The sequence below is a fragment of the Rattus norvegicus genome, chromosome 3 (genome assembly GCF_021556685.1).
Source record: "Rattus norvegicus strain SHRSP/BbbUtx chromosome 3, alternate assembly SHRSP_T2T, whole genome shotgun sequence".
Lineage (NCBI taxonomy): Eukaryota > Metazoa > Chordata > Mammalia > Rodentia > Muridae > Rattus > Rattus norvegicus.
Window position 1 is genome coordinate 48,901,323 of NC_141536.1, and position 15,481 is coordinate 48,916,803.

Consider the following 15,481-nt stretch of genomic DNA (forward strand, 5'->3'; position numbering starts at 1 on the left):
ACAGAGTTTTCTAAAATGTCTCAGTTTGTGTGGATTTATATGCTGCTCCATTGAGGCTACTGAAAACCCATATATCTCAGTGACATTATTTTCCCAGAGTAAGTCCTTACTAACATAAATTGTTCATCAATATTCAGTTAGTTGTTACTCATTTCTATTATCAAAATAGTCATAATAGTGTGGGTTTTCTAATATCCCCACACGTTATATGCATTTACTTCATTTACTTATTAGAGATATGCAACAAAAGCAAAACACGGTTGATTACTCCTCTCTCTCTCTCTCTCTCTCTCTCTCTCTCTCTCTCTCACACACACACACACACACACACACACACACACACACACATAGGCAGGATTAAACATCTTAAGTGAATGATACGTGTTTTTAAATGAGGTAAAAGGGAGGTAGGCATGGAGAGGCCAGATGAAAGCAGGAGAGAAAGCTAACATCTTAACATTCACTTGTTAGTGATGAGTGACAAGGTTGGCTCTAAGCTCTCCCTTAGCCAGATAGACCTTAAATAGCTTGAGGCTGTCTTCACACAGAAGCCAAAAGTGAGTCTGAATGACCTTGAGGCTATTCAGCCCTTGGAAGAGAATTACAATAAACTTGCCCTTTGCATAACAGATTAGAACTGTAGAAATGGAAATTTTGCAGTGGGATCAAAAAGGTGGGATTTTTAAGTAGTGCCTCCGAGGGTTAACCAAGTGTCACAGTAAAATGCAGAACTGGCAAGGTTCTCTACTACATGTCCCTTTTAACACTGGGTTTTCTGAACAATATGATAGGACCCTTCTTTCTTACAAGTTCGATGGTAGTAGAAATACCAAGTACTTTCCAGAATGTAGTTTAGTCTGTTTGTATGGGCCTCCAACGTCCATCTTGTTTTACCGTGTTTCTGCCTGATTAATATTCCAAAGCCATAAAACAACTTGTACATTTAAATTTCTTTGTCCAGTGTATATGTATTTTGACACTTGCAAATATGGATATCCATAACCATCCATCCAAACATTCTTAATATTCTTCAGCCATTGTCTCTATTACAGTATATTCTAAAGGATGTGCTATGAAGTAATTCAGACATTTTTGTTGTATAAAAAAGAGTTTGATGCATTTACTTGTAAACAAGTCCTTTTATGATTCTTAAAATATAAATGATTGGATTTATCAAGAGGAGAAAACATGCCTAAAAGAGATTTTAGGGGTGAAGTAACAGTTTCCTTGTGAGAAGATGCAGAGGGTGTCAGGTTTTACCCATGATTTATGCTGTAGGACTGTATATTTGTATCTTACTCCAGGTAACACTGCTGAAACAGTCCTCTATGGGGGTGCATTAGACTGTGGAATGCTCTAAGTCATCAACTATGGTAACAGTGGTCTCATCCTAGAGCACCCCCTCCGCTTGGGGAAGCATACAATTCTGTACTGTCAACTGGAGTTTTCATATGTGAAAAGGCAAAAGTAAGAGGACAGAGTCAAAATGGAAGCCTTATGTACATCATGGCTTCATGATAAAAGAAAAAGGTCCAGCCAATACTTGTATATATTAAGTTGAAATCAGGAAAAGAAAGTATCTCCAGACGAATAACTCTATAAATACCGCTAACAACAGACAACAAAGTGAAAATTAATGTAGACCAACCCAGGGAACTCCTAGCTCGTTATGGCCAACAGAAACACTCAATAGGGACACCAAAGTACACATTCCAAGGGACAAAACCATTTAATGTTAAGTGGGAAAGAACCATCAACTTTTCTACAAGGCATCAATCTCAAACAAAGAAATAAACAGCAATTTTAAGTATTCACTTTGTATGTAATACAGCATTTTAGTAGGAGGCAGAAATAATAAGATGTTCTCAGTGTTAGGAATCCATAATCATTTACCCTTCTGGGAAATTATCAAGTACTGTTTAAGACCTAGAATTGTGTGAGCTTTTAATTACACCAAGTACCAAAAATGAAAATGTAGCTAGTTAGTCCAGGCATCTTTAAAAGAGATCAGATCACAGTGAGAACGAAACGTGGGTTAAGGAACTAACTATGGGAAACAAAAAGAAATGAAAGGTCAAATGGTCACAATGAAATAGTGGTGAGAGAAAAGAGGTAATGACAGGCTGGTAGTCACCGGTGGCAGCTGGGAGCAGAGGAAGGGAGCAAGATCACCAATTAGGTGACAGTCATGCCAAAGCTGTGACATAAATTGAATGCATCAATCTCTCTGTAAGCTGATGGCGCTCTAGCAGAGTTTTGTTTTCGGCCTCTTTCCTCATGGGGGTGCTTGGTGAGCACGCCATCTCTACTTGGAGGTGAAGGGCAAGCCCTTTACTCTGTGCTGTGCTTCCTTAAAGGAGTTTTGTAGATGGACAAGGGAAAGGGAAGATTTGTTTTCTCTTCTAAAGACACAGACAACTTGACATCCATGTAATCATTGTTTTTTTTGTTTGTTTGTTTGTTTGTTTCACAATCTTCAAAGAAATTTAAGAAGAAAAATTGATAGTCTGTATTCTAATTTTGAGAATGCTGAAAGCCGAGCACCACAGCTCACAACTGCAATCCCAGTGGTTAGAAGGCTGGCATAGAAGAATTGTCTTGAGTCTGAATGCAGCCAAAGTGGTAGTGTAAAACTCTGTATCAAAAAAAAAAAAAAAAAGAAAGAAACCATAAAAATAATAATAATAAAAGAATCAAAAACAGGAAAGCAAAATCTTTGCTTCAGTTTTTCAATGTTATTTTCCAGTTCATTCATCTCAAATGCTACAAAGTATTCAGATGAGTACACCTTTAACATTCTGATTTTTAGCTCTTACTTTTCTGTTTCAGAAAGTTCATGTTTATATTTGAGAGAGCAAAATATTTCATGGCTGTTTATTATTTTGTCTTTTGTTGAGCAACCATCTGACTCCTTAGGTTTCAGTTATAATGAACACTGCATTTGAATTCTCTCTACATTTTTTTTCATTTTAATTATTGCCTTAGGATAAATTCCCAGGAATGGGGGAGTCGTGCCAAACAGTAAGAACATTTATAGTACTCAACGAAGGCTGCCAAATTGTTGTCTTAAAGGGATGCTCCAATTTACACTTTCCTCAGCCACATCTAGCAGCGATTTTCTCCCAAAGTTCCTGCTGATAGTTTCACCATTTGTCCAGCCCTATAGATTCTTGGTGTGTTCCTTATTTTATTTTAAATTTCGTGTGTGGTGGTGTGTGCCCATGAGTCCAGGTGTCCATTGGGATCCTGTTACAGGCCTATTCAAGCAACGCTCTAACCTCTAAGCCACATCTCCATCCCCCCTCTTCTTTTTAGTAACTGGATATAACTTGGGGAACATGAGCTTTAACTTAGTCTATATCCACTCAGTGAAACAGGGCGTGGGACTCAATACGTAGATGTGTGTTCGATGGTGTCAAAAAAGGGAAAGGAAGCAAAGGATTGCATGGGCCCACTTGGGTTTATAAAACCACAGCATCTGAGAGACAACTGCGCATGCTCAACCTTGCCATAGGCCGAACATGTTCTTACAGTAGTGTTTCCAAGAATAATACAAACCATTTTCCAAGAACGCTGCCTGCTGCCCAACAACTCCTACGTACTTACAAAGTTCAGAAGAAATGAACCAAACCAGGGACCTTGTGACCAGGTGGGCATAAATGGCCAATAGGATTCATGGGGGAAATATTTCACATAAGTTGATAGACCAGTGATCTAATTACTTTCTTGGGACTCATGTCTGTGATCATTTTCATATGAGTTACAAAGTGTGTGCTTATCAGAAAGTTTGATATTTACTACAGTGTTTACAATGTTTATTCCTGCCACATATTAAGCTTTCTTATAATGATTTACATGAACTGGACTTTGGAAATAGGCCATTGCAATCAAATCTTGGTTTTGCCACATAATCATTAATATTTTTAATGGATTACTTTGGCTCCATGTATTGGTCTGTAAAATGGGAAAAGCAACAACAGTAGTTTCTGCTTTACAGGCCTATTGTACGAACTTGGTTTTCCCTTCATGTTATCTGTGACAACAGAGCATGTAGTTGCCCTGTCCTACTGCAAGAGAAACCAGACTTCCTGTAGTGTTTATCCTCCAGAAGCTTGACTACAAGGGTTTATTAGTGACCTTCCTTTCCCCTCCTTGAATTGCAGTTTCTCCTTTAAAGCATCACGGAGAAAATACTGGAAATAGCAGTGGCTGACTTTGGCAGCTCATTACGGACCCCACAGTGGTCTGTTTCTAGACATTACCTCAGTATTCTTCACGATCATCCTAGGAGTTTGCATCAGTCTTTAGAGGAAGCAACAGATGCTTAGAGAGACTAAATAACACGCCAAGAGCCAGCTAGGGAGCAGTCAAAATATTTCAGAGAAAGAGTTCATGTGCCGAAGTGCTGTCAGGGGCTGCCCATGGGTCATGGAATTAAAACTGACATCTTAAAATGTTTTTTTCTATATATTTTTCTTCATTTTATGTACAAGAACATACATATCTGATTAAGAAGCGATTTAAACACATTCTGAGTTGTGAAGATGACAGTGTTTCTATCTCATACTGAATAACTACAAACTACTCCCTATCTTTGAACATTTTGGTCTAATCCACAACGCTGTTCTATTGCAACCTTCTAAACTTGAACATACTGAAGAGGTGGCTGAAGAGATAGTTTCGATGGATAAGATCATTGCTGCTCTGGCAGAGGAACCAGGTTCAACCCTAGCATTTATACAGGGGCTTACAACTGCCTGAAACTCCAATTCCAGAATATCCAAAATCTTCTGGCCTTAGTAAGCACCAGGCACTTACATGGCAAACAGACATAATTGCAGGCAAACACTCATACATATAAAATAAGTGTTAATATAGTATTTTAGGCCCTAAATTCCACCAATGTTTTCTTTTTTTTAAAGATGTATTTATTTATTATATTTAAGTACACTGCAGCTGTCTTCAGACACAACAGAAGAGGGCATCAGATCCCATTACAGATGGTTATGAACCACCATGTGGTTGCTGGGAATTGAACTCAGGACCTCTGGAAGAGCAGTCAGTGCTCTTAACCGCTGAGCCATCTCTCCAGACCCTGACTATTTGCATTCTTTTTTTTTTTTTTTTTTTTTTTTTTTTTTTTTTTTTTTTTTGGAGCTGGGACCGAACCCAGGGCCTTGTGCTTCCTAGGCAAGCGCTCTACCACTGAGCTAAATCCCCCAACCCCCAATGTTTTCTTAGTAGAAGAAAACAAAAGGCTGAGGAGATGGCTCAGTCATAAAAGGCTAGACTACAACCAAAAATTATAAGAACTATGTACATATACAGTTTTCTTATTTTTTAAAGTGCAAGCAAAACTCAAACTTAGTTTTCAATTGGATTGGATTGACTTTGCTCTTGCCATTTGGGTCCCTAAGGAAAATAGCCTCATGGGTTTGCATGGGGATTAGCAATAGGAGAGAGAGGCCAAATGGTCACAGAACCCAGCCTATTCCTCTGTGGAGGCAATTTTAATCATTTAACCATTTCTCAGAACGTGTAAGGACTAGAGAAGAATAAAGGCAACATGTTACTGATGAGCATCTTGGCAAACTGATATTATTCTAGATCTTTCTGTGACCCAGATGATCTCCTCAGTGTTATGCCTTTCCATCCTTCAAGTCCATCATAAAACAGGTATGGATAGTCTCATATCATACACGAGGCAAATGAAACTTGCTGTGAACTGAAATCCACAAAGAAAGAAGTAGAGAGAACGCTGAAGTTCTGACTTCCAGTCGCCTACTCCTCTCTCCATATAACACTCAAATAACATGTGCTCATCTTTCCCAAGTCCCAGAAGTAGGAGCCAGCTGGTTACCTATGAATAGCGTTACATAAGACGGTCTTCATGAATTGAAATAAAATAGCACTAGTAAACAAAGAGGCAGTACTCTGTTGGCATTCAGAGTCTATACTTTTTTACTTTTTTCTACATAAGAACTCATTCTTTGATGCTTTTCTTTCAGCTAGAAGTAGTATTTGACCAACTTCTGGTATCACCTATGAAATGTAATTTCAAATCTTATCTGAGGACTCAGGATAAATAAATCCTATTTGTTAAAAATAAACCATTAGGTTCAGAAGGTTACTGTACTTGGGACCACACTCCACAGGAGACTTTTCCATTGCCCTCCCTCTGGAAGGTCCTGGAAAGGTGAGCAAAACCAGCTGCAACCTACCTGTAAGGCCTTCATCATCTTTGACATTTCTGTCAATTTATTATTTTATGTATCTGTCAATATGGAGATAATAGGAAGAAAGTATTGGATTCACATTGTTTTCAGTGTTTTATGAAACTAAGGACATTTAGACAATGGGATAGGCTACTGAAATGTATTATAAAGATTCTTTGTTTCCCAAGAAGCTGAGCTGTCATCTGACTGAAATGTTTTGGGACAGCTGTGCCTAGAGGCAAGACTCTGGACTCATTAACCTCCTGGCCCTGCAACTCTGTCATTCTCAATTTTCACCATGATTTCAATCAGCTATGGCTGCCTCTCATTGTGTTCTGGTTGGTCAAGTGTGGCTCTCGCGTGAGCTCTTGCAATTGTCTGTACAGCAGGCAGAGCGAAGAATCTTTAGTGTTATGTCTATTGCTGTGCAGGAAGCAATGTGCATGGCAGTGCCTTCCTCCATAAAGTCGCAGCATAACACACACACATTGATAGTTGAATGCTCTGAAGCATTGAAAAGTGCCATGTGCCAAATATAGAGGATTCTTATTATTTCTCTTTGCATATAGATGAACCCACAGCTGAGATGCTCTCAGGAGACCTGGGAGTTGACTTATTCCAAAGGAATGACTGTGCTATTTTTTGTGCTTTCCCTCACATTATTTCTCAAGGCTTAGGGGAATTTAAATGTGACTTACTTGGCAATGACAAGTCTCTGTCCCTTTGGCACCTCTCAAATGAGATCCTTTACACGAGTCACTTCGCTGTGCTCCTTTCGATTTTTGACAGAGAAACCCTATCACTAAAAGAAAACGTAGACTTTGTGAAAGAAGTTGCCACCTCTACCTTGAAAATGGGTAGTTTAAAAAAATGCCATTATTAAATCACAGCACTTAATTGAAGTTATCAATATGTGTATTTCCTGGAAAAGAAAAAAAAATTTCCCAAAGTACCTTAGTTTTCTGAACAAAGAACGTGAAGCTCTGAGAAGCATATTTCTCTTGTGTCTCTGGGAACAAATACCTGCTACCAACAACTCTTAGAAAGGAAGATTTGGTTTGGCTCAGTCATGAGAGCTCAGTCATGGCTGCAGGGTCCCATTCCCTGGGGACATTAGGGCTGCAGGAGCATGGACCTCAGGCACCACTTCACTTCATGGGAGTTGTAAAGGAGAGAAAAAAGACGAAGCACTCAGACATCTCCTTTCCCTTTCTGCTCCTGTCTGGCTTATGGGTGGGACCACCTACATTCAGAAAGGGTCCTAATTTAACAGTTTGCCTTCTGAAAATGCTTAGGGACACAGATAGAGGAACGCCTCATTTCAATGTCACAGATGGTTCTAAGTGTGTTCAAGCTGTCACTGTCACATTAAGTAACTCATAGATAAGGTCTACTGATAAATGGGTGCCATTACCAGAACAACAAACTGGATCTCTGGAGTCTTAGAGATCATTCTACACCATCCCTGTGTCCAAAGCACGATGGTAGGTTCAGTTATTTTTCTATGTATGTTTGCTTTGTTTTTTTATTTCCTGCAGTTAGGAGAGCCATGACGCACACTGCTGCGAGTGGTCACTGAGTCTCCAAATCTTTATTATCTCTATGGGTATCACATCTTTTCAATTAATTACCAAAGGGAATTTCCCATCAAGAACACCATGCTGGGCAAGCACCGAGAATGAGTTCAGTCTTACTTCTCATCTTTAAATGACCATTTAAAGTTTTTTTTTTCTTTTTTCTTTTTTTCGGAGCTGGGGACCGAACCCAGGGCCTTGACCTTGCTAGGCAAGCGCTCTACCACTAAGCTAAATCCCCAACGACCCCTCCCCTCCCCCATATTTAAAGTTTTAAGAAAGCATCCCTTTAGTTCATTTGGATTCATTCCTCAGGCACATTCTTAGTGAAGCTCCAGGGACCCTTGTCTTGAAAACAAGTAGTTCTGGGAAGAAACCTACTGCTAATGTTTGTTGAAGACAGGCTTCTTTGTTGTGGCAGACAGCTTCCACAGACTGGTGGTTTAGGAGGAGAGAACCTACAGTTCCATAACCACCCCTGCCTCAAGCCACAGCACACACCTCAACTACATAGTTACTTTAGGTAAACCTTCTCTTCAGCCTTCTACAACTGAGCTGATGTGGATAATCTGTGTAAATATTAACCAGATATAGACCAACTTCAAATGGTTGCACTTCAGTTTACACTGTATTTTGTTAATACTACTTTTTCTTCAATTTGGAGGGTTTTCTGTTTTTTGTTTTTTTTGGAAACTAAATATATTGGCATTTTTCAATAATTCAGAATTCTGTCAGCATTTTTAATGATAAAACATATTTAATTAACATGCATGCATTAGATTTCAAAATAAATCCTATCACACACTTTTGAGGTAACGAGTACAGTATAAACTAACTTTTGTTGTGTTCTTTTTTTGTGTGTAACATGGTCTAGCTATTAACCCCAACTGACCTTGAACTAATGATCTCATTGTGTCAGCTTTCCACGTTCTAAGATTACAGATTTCTGCCACCATGACTAGGTGAAGTGTAACTTTTATAGACTACTGGGAAACAAAACAAGTGTGAATCATTTTATTACAATCTTTGCTCAGTTGCTGAAGTCTAGAAATCCCATGAAGTATCTGAACTTCTAAACGTGCAGGCAACATTTTTAAAAGGAGCAACTGTCAGTCTTAGAAACCAGTCTTACCACTCTGATCAATGATGGTTGGTGATGCCAAGGAACCTGGACGAGAACCTACTACTGCCATTTTCCTAAACCAGGATAAATTCAGTATCTAACTACATTATAAACACTTAGCCACTTCCACAGATAAGTGCATCTGTCTCCATCATCAAAGAAACCTCTTTATGCAGCAGATAGAGATCATTACAGAAAGCCACAGCTGGTCAAAATGCAGACATCACTTGATGGTGGAATGCCCGGCCCCAATTAGTACATTAAAAATCCGGGGACATTGAGGAAGAAGAAGTGGAAAGGTTGGTTATAAGAGACACGTGACCAGGACATCTACTTTATGATGTCATCTCCTAAAATAAAATAAAATAAAATAAAATAAAATAAAATAAAATAAAATAAAAAGACATGAGTGAGAAAAGAACAGTTAGATGAGAGAAAAGTTGGGAGAGGGTAGGGGACAGGAGATAGAGCAAATATAATTAAAATATTTTGTATTCTCAAATAATTAATAAATACACTAAAAACAGTAAAAAGTCAGTTAAGGTATCCGAAAACAATACTACCGTTGTGTTTCTTTTTGGCATTACCACCTTCATTGTTTGAAATGAAACATAAAGAGGAAACATACTCACCCCATTAGCTAGAAGACACCTGAGAGTAACCAGGGCAGCCAGGCAGGTACAATCCAGGACTGCTACAATCATATAGTGACATGTGAAGTCTCCACTCCTCTGTGGAGTGGTACTTGAGTGCACTAAAAATAGACAACCCTGAAATATCCTGCAGTTGAAGGACATAATATAAATAGGAAATAAACCTGAAAGTCATTGTAGAAATAGAGTTTTGGGATTCACTTCACCCACAAGATTTGATTCACTAACCTCTCCAAGGTTGGTGTTTATCATTACTTGGAAAAACTAGCACTTTTTTTTATATGTTACTTGTTTTCATAAAGATACACACACACACACACACACACACACACACACACACACACACATACACTACACACTTTTTTGACTTCTTTTGAAATGTTTAAACACTGCTTATAGAAGTGTATCTGTGTTGTTGCCTGTGTCAATAATCAATGAGTTTTTTCTTCTATAATGTTATATTTGGAAAATATGCCATAATGTTAACTTGCCACTTTATATCTTTCTTTTCCTTTGTTTGTTTTTCTATATATTACCAGTCTTGAACACTCTTGAATCAGTGAACACACTGAGTTTTAAGTATCAATAATGATCATGTAAGGACAAGGTCAACTGTCACAGAGGCACGTTTAATGGATAACTATTAGAGGATAATAAAACATGCAAGGACTAACAGGAGTAGGGGCATAAAATCATCCCTAGCCCCAAAGAGGCAAAGAGGGTGTGTAGTGACTAGAGGAATCCCAAAAGGATGCTGCTGGAGAGAGGCTGACTCAACAGAGCCCCTGCTCTCAGTTATGAGGTAGATAACAGCCAACAGGAGGGCTGGGTGGAGAGAACCCTGACCTGACTCCTTTCCTTTTCCTCTAATATCTTGCCAGTACCACATAAGCTAGACAGGAAGCCCTTCCTTCCTCATGGGAATCCATGAATGAAGACTACGGATGTCTTTTTCTAAGAGTAGGATGTGGAATGCGGGAGACTAGCTCCAACGGGATACATTAGATGCATGCAACGTGAACTACTGTTCAGTTCCATCTCATCTTCCAAAGTGTTTCCATCAGCTGAGGCAGTGACCAACAGCTTCAGGAGACCAGAATGATCCCTACCTGCCCGGACACTCAGGAAAATTAGAGCTTCTCTTCCATTTGCTAAATAGATACATTAACTCTTCTATAAAATACCTAGTTCAGCATCACAAAACTGAATTTTATGCTAAAGCTTACGTATAATAAAAACTAATCAACAGCCAAGACATTTCAGGAAGGAAAGGAGTGACATTCCCCACCCCACAACCCCCAGGATACAAAGGGTACTTATTAGGGTGGTGCTCAAGACAGTACGAACTGCCTCCTCCAGTATAAACTAAAATATACCTATCTTAATCAATAGAACAGATGAAAACTATTCCCCAAGGGCACACATTTAAAGACCACTACCCATGCCAGAGGAGCCATTTTGATCACTAAAGAGAGTCATGGCTACTTAAATTACAATTTCAAGAATGATTTTTTTTTCATCTAGAGATGAAGGAGAAAAAGGATTGCAATTTTACGCTGCAAACAATCAGACCTTAACTTTAAGACAGAAAAATTTAAACATTGTCAGAATAAAATGTGATTGAGTGCCTTTTCTGTCCTGAGAGTAGGGTGAAATTTCTTAAGGTTGATTTAAAGAGAAACCTAATCATGGAAGAATATATTAATATGTCCAATTACTATAAGTTGAGCTTACTAAGTTTGAAACAAGAAGGTATAAACACAAAGAAAATGTTTAATGGGCTAGTACCCAAATACCAAAAAGAAAGAGAACCTATGGGAAGATGGGAAATTTATATTGCCAGTGATTTTCTTTCCTGTTTCTTGTTTCAGGAACTATAATTAAAATCTTTCTGCAGTGATAGAACCATGTGTTAGCCATGTTTATTACATAGTCACCTAGCATAGTGCCTACGAGACTGAAAATGGTCAGTATGGATGCGCTCAGGTAACAGTTGGTCACATTGCCTCGGCAGTCAGGAGGGAGGGATAAATGGTGCTGCTCACTTCCTTCTTATTCACACTAAGACACCAACCCATGGAAGGGGATGTCCATAATCAGGTGGCTCTTCCCACCCTAATTAGCCCAACCTATGTGATCCCTCATAGACAAGTCCAAAGATTTATTTCTACAGTGACTTTATGTCTTGTCAAGTTGATAGTCAACGTTAACTACCATAATAGTGTTTCAATGGAAATTGTTTTGAAGGAGGCATCCGACTTAGAGCTTATAGTGGCTGGTCATTTTCTGACTCTTTTCTCTTTACAACTATAGTTTGGATTTCAAGTCAGTGTATATTATGTGGGATTAGCGAAAATTTAGCCAATGATACAAAAGTGAGATCAGGTTACCAGGGTTAAGAAGGTAACCTAGAAGAGATACTCATCACACAAAGAGCAAGATACTGGCTTGTCAAGAGCTGAATGACTAGAGTAAGAACAGAGTAATAAAAAATAACAATGGGATCATCCTTCTACTAGACTATGGTGGGTGTCTTGATCACCATCACCATCCAGGATAAGCTCCTTAGCTTCACTGAGTCTTATGTGTCAACTGGATGACAGCATCTGTATCAAAGCTCACCTCACAGAGTAAATCTCACTCTCTCTCTCACACACACACACACACACACACACACACACACACACACACACACAAAACACTTCACAGACTTTATTTCCTATCCTCTCCCCTCTCTCTAAAAAATAGATTGTGCAGTTTGTGTGTCTAGGACTGAACCATAACTTTCAATAATGAGGTGCTTTAACCAAATCACTATTTGCCTTTCATTATTTATACTGACCTGAGCAACACTCATATTTGGTGGAAAATAAACAAATGGCCCAACTTAAATCTCCCTCTACTTACTGTGTATTATGCAGAAGTGTGGCTCAATAACTCATCCACCAACTTTCTTACAAATAACTTCAAATATAACAAGTGATTTTAAATCATTTATCTATAGTTCCGTACCACCACAGATTTAATAGATGCTATAATTATAACAACAACCTGAGGCTAATGGAGACATTAGCAGCATTTATGATTTGCTGTTGGTTTATAAGTATTTATAACCCTCAACAGAGTCACCCAAGTGGCCTCTTCACTGGGAATTCATCAACAGACACTTCCCCTTCAGGATGTGGGAATTCTGATGAACATCTATCCATCCAGAAGCTCCAAGGCTGACCTCTTCTGTAACACAAGCTCCTGGTTTACCTCAGCTGGGCCCAGACCTACTGTTTCCTCTTTGTTCTTTACTCAACTCATAACACCTGCTTCTTAACTCTTCCCAAGTTTTCAAAGAAATCATAATACTAACAAACTTGGCAAAGTGAAATAAAGGATGGTCAGTTAAAAATGGAATTTCAGATGGTAATTGCAAAATGCACAGACCTACATCTGTTGAAGAACATTTATCAAATTTATCTGGACATCTTGTATGTGATCTGTCAGCTTATAAAATAAGACTCCAAAAAGACTGGAGGTGGCACTGGGGTCCTCATACTTCTAAGCCTAAAGACAAGATAGGACAGAAGTACAGGGAAGGCAATGAAGACAAAATGTCTCTAGGTTAGGTTTCCTTGTAGCTGTTTGGGATCTAGATAGTATCTGCGATGTACTCATGTTGGATCTAGTCAATGGTCAATAGACTTTGGGGAAAATGGCATTTGAACTTGAGCAGGCTGAACAAATCTATGAATATGGTTAAAGTCATTCGATCTCAGGTTTAAAATGGTGTGTTTCACCTCCTACCCCACTAAAGCTGTAACAGCCCAGCTCAGTGCAGTGTTGGGTGAGGTTCTGGGATATGGGCTGGCTCAGGCCAAGAGGCCAGACTTAGCAGTCACTTCTGTTTTTCCCTGCCCTTCATCCTTCCCTCAGGACCACTCAGAGATATCTTTCTCAGAGCAGTATCTGAAGCATAGTGCCAGCAACCAAAATATATTAACCTTCGACACGTCTTAGAACCAGCACAATGTCACCCCTGTATTTTCAATAGGCACAAAACCAGATGCTTCTACAGGCAGGAAAATGGGTCCGGCCTCTGTACAGAGAATGCCTGCCAAGTCAAAGGGCAACTGTGTGTGAATGTGTGTGTGTGTGTGTGTGTGTGTGTGTGTGTGTGTGTGTGTGAATGGCAGGAAAATAATCTGGGCTATCACTGATCCACCTCTACAGAAGAGAAAAAATAAGAATAAATTAGGGAGTTGTTTTGCAAATTATGAAATTTTTTGGAAATGTAGCATGTATTTTCCTCCAAGAAAAACAATTTGTTCAACTTTAAAATGGATTTTTAAAGCCCAGGATGCAACAAGACCAAGAATTCTATGTAAAACAGTATCAGAATTTTCTGCAAAATTTATCAAAAAACCTGTCTGAAATGTTCTTTGAGAGAACATATGGTAGCATTTTTTTTTTGCCTTGTGACAAGTAAAGTATATCTGTTCACATTAGGAACCAGAATTTTAGGGCTGGAAATTTGCAAGAAAGTGGGTTAGAACTCTGGAGAGCCTGGACCGCAGTGCCATGCACCTTAACCACCATGTGTGAAGCTCAGTCAGTAGAAAGAACAAGTTGGGAACGTGAAACCCTGAGATGTGTTTGGCTCAGTGGTTATATGTAACATGGCAATCTTACATGTTTGTGTTCCCCAGTAAATCAAATGACATCGAGATCCTATGCAAAATTTAAGCCACCAAATATATATAAGAATTTCAAATAAATTTAAAACTATCATTTTGGGCAAGGACCTTCACTAAAACCTTCAGCTGCAAATCCCCTTTAATTTAGAAAATGGAATAGCAAAAGTAATGATTATGAGTCTCTGCTCCTTCGTAGTTGGGTTCTCTCTCAGTCGTGAGAAGCATAAGGGGTTGTTGTTAGGCACATATATTAATGGAGCCTTGGGTTTTAGGTTCTGGTCTTTGGAAAGTGACTGGTCTCATTGCAAGGACTCTGGTTAAGCTGTGGGGTGGATTTTGTTGTCAATGCCAGACCTGACAGCACATGCAGTTGAAATGTGACTGAGGGTCATTCCCCCAAATAATAAACAAGTATAAAACTTGCTCCTTAAGTGTGAAAAGTAAGTGCATTTGGAAGGAAATTCTGTGTAACGGACCCACTTAAAATTCAATTAATCTTTAAGATCATCCCCATAAGATAAGCTTATCAATTCATTTTTTCAGAAAAAAAGGAAGAAAATTTGTCCCAAGATCTCGTGATTTTAAAAGATTAGGTAGACTTGAAACTTGAATACAAATACCTTGATGTCAGGCAGTTTAGTATACCACAGGAAGGAAAATGAAGATGGCTAACAAATATGGCAGAACTTTTAGATATCAAAAACCCTCTCTTCCAGAGCACTGACTGGATCAAAGTCAAGTTGCCTTAGAGCATTAGTGTGTGACTCTGTTCGGCAAACACATACTCATGACTTTTGACATCCATCCAATGGGCTGACCAAATATTAACAGTAGTCCCCCAGAGAGGAGCTGAGATGCTAGAGATAAAAAAATCTCTCGTGTCCAAGTTACAATTTTAAAATGTTGTAAATAGCCCATCAGGGTTAAATGCCTCGGTATTCAACATTAAATAATCTATAGTTAGTTCTGGGTTATTCCTGCCTTGTATTCTTGTCATTACTTCAAGGAAACGAGGGGAAAAACAACTTGTCAGAAGGCCTCTCAGTTAAGAAGAGAGGGTGACAATTCCAAAGCAATAAAGGCAAGACAACTTTTCCAAACACCTGTCTTCGTGACTCAGAGACAACCGCATCTCCTACATCCCACGCAACCTATAAAATACTAAAACAACTTCTGTAGATTAGAATCCGAGGTAAAAGAAGCCTTTGTTTTCCAACAACAGTCTCTAAAA

At 38.9% G+C, this 15,481-nt stretch overlaps 1 long non-coding RNA gene across 1 annotated transcript; it reads right to left on the reverse strand.

The window, feature by feature from the left end:
- Nucleotides 1-1,710: 1,710 nt before the first annotated feature.
- On the reverse strand, nt 1,711-9,655 carry LOC100911508 (uncharacterized). Its single transcript, XR_015683533.1, has 3 exons — nt 9,545-9,655; nt 6,914-7,017; nt 1,711-2,635 (listed from the first exon to the last, which is right to left on the reverse strand). It is a non-coding gene; the product is annotated as an uncharacterized LOC100911508 (long non-coding RNA).
- Between the last annotated feature and the right edge of the window lie 5,826 nt (nt 9,656-15,481).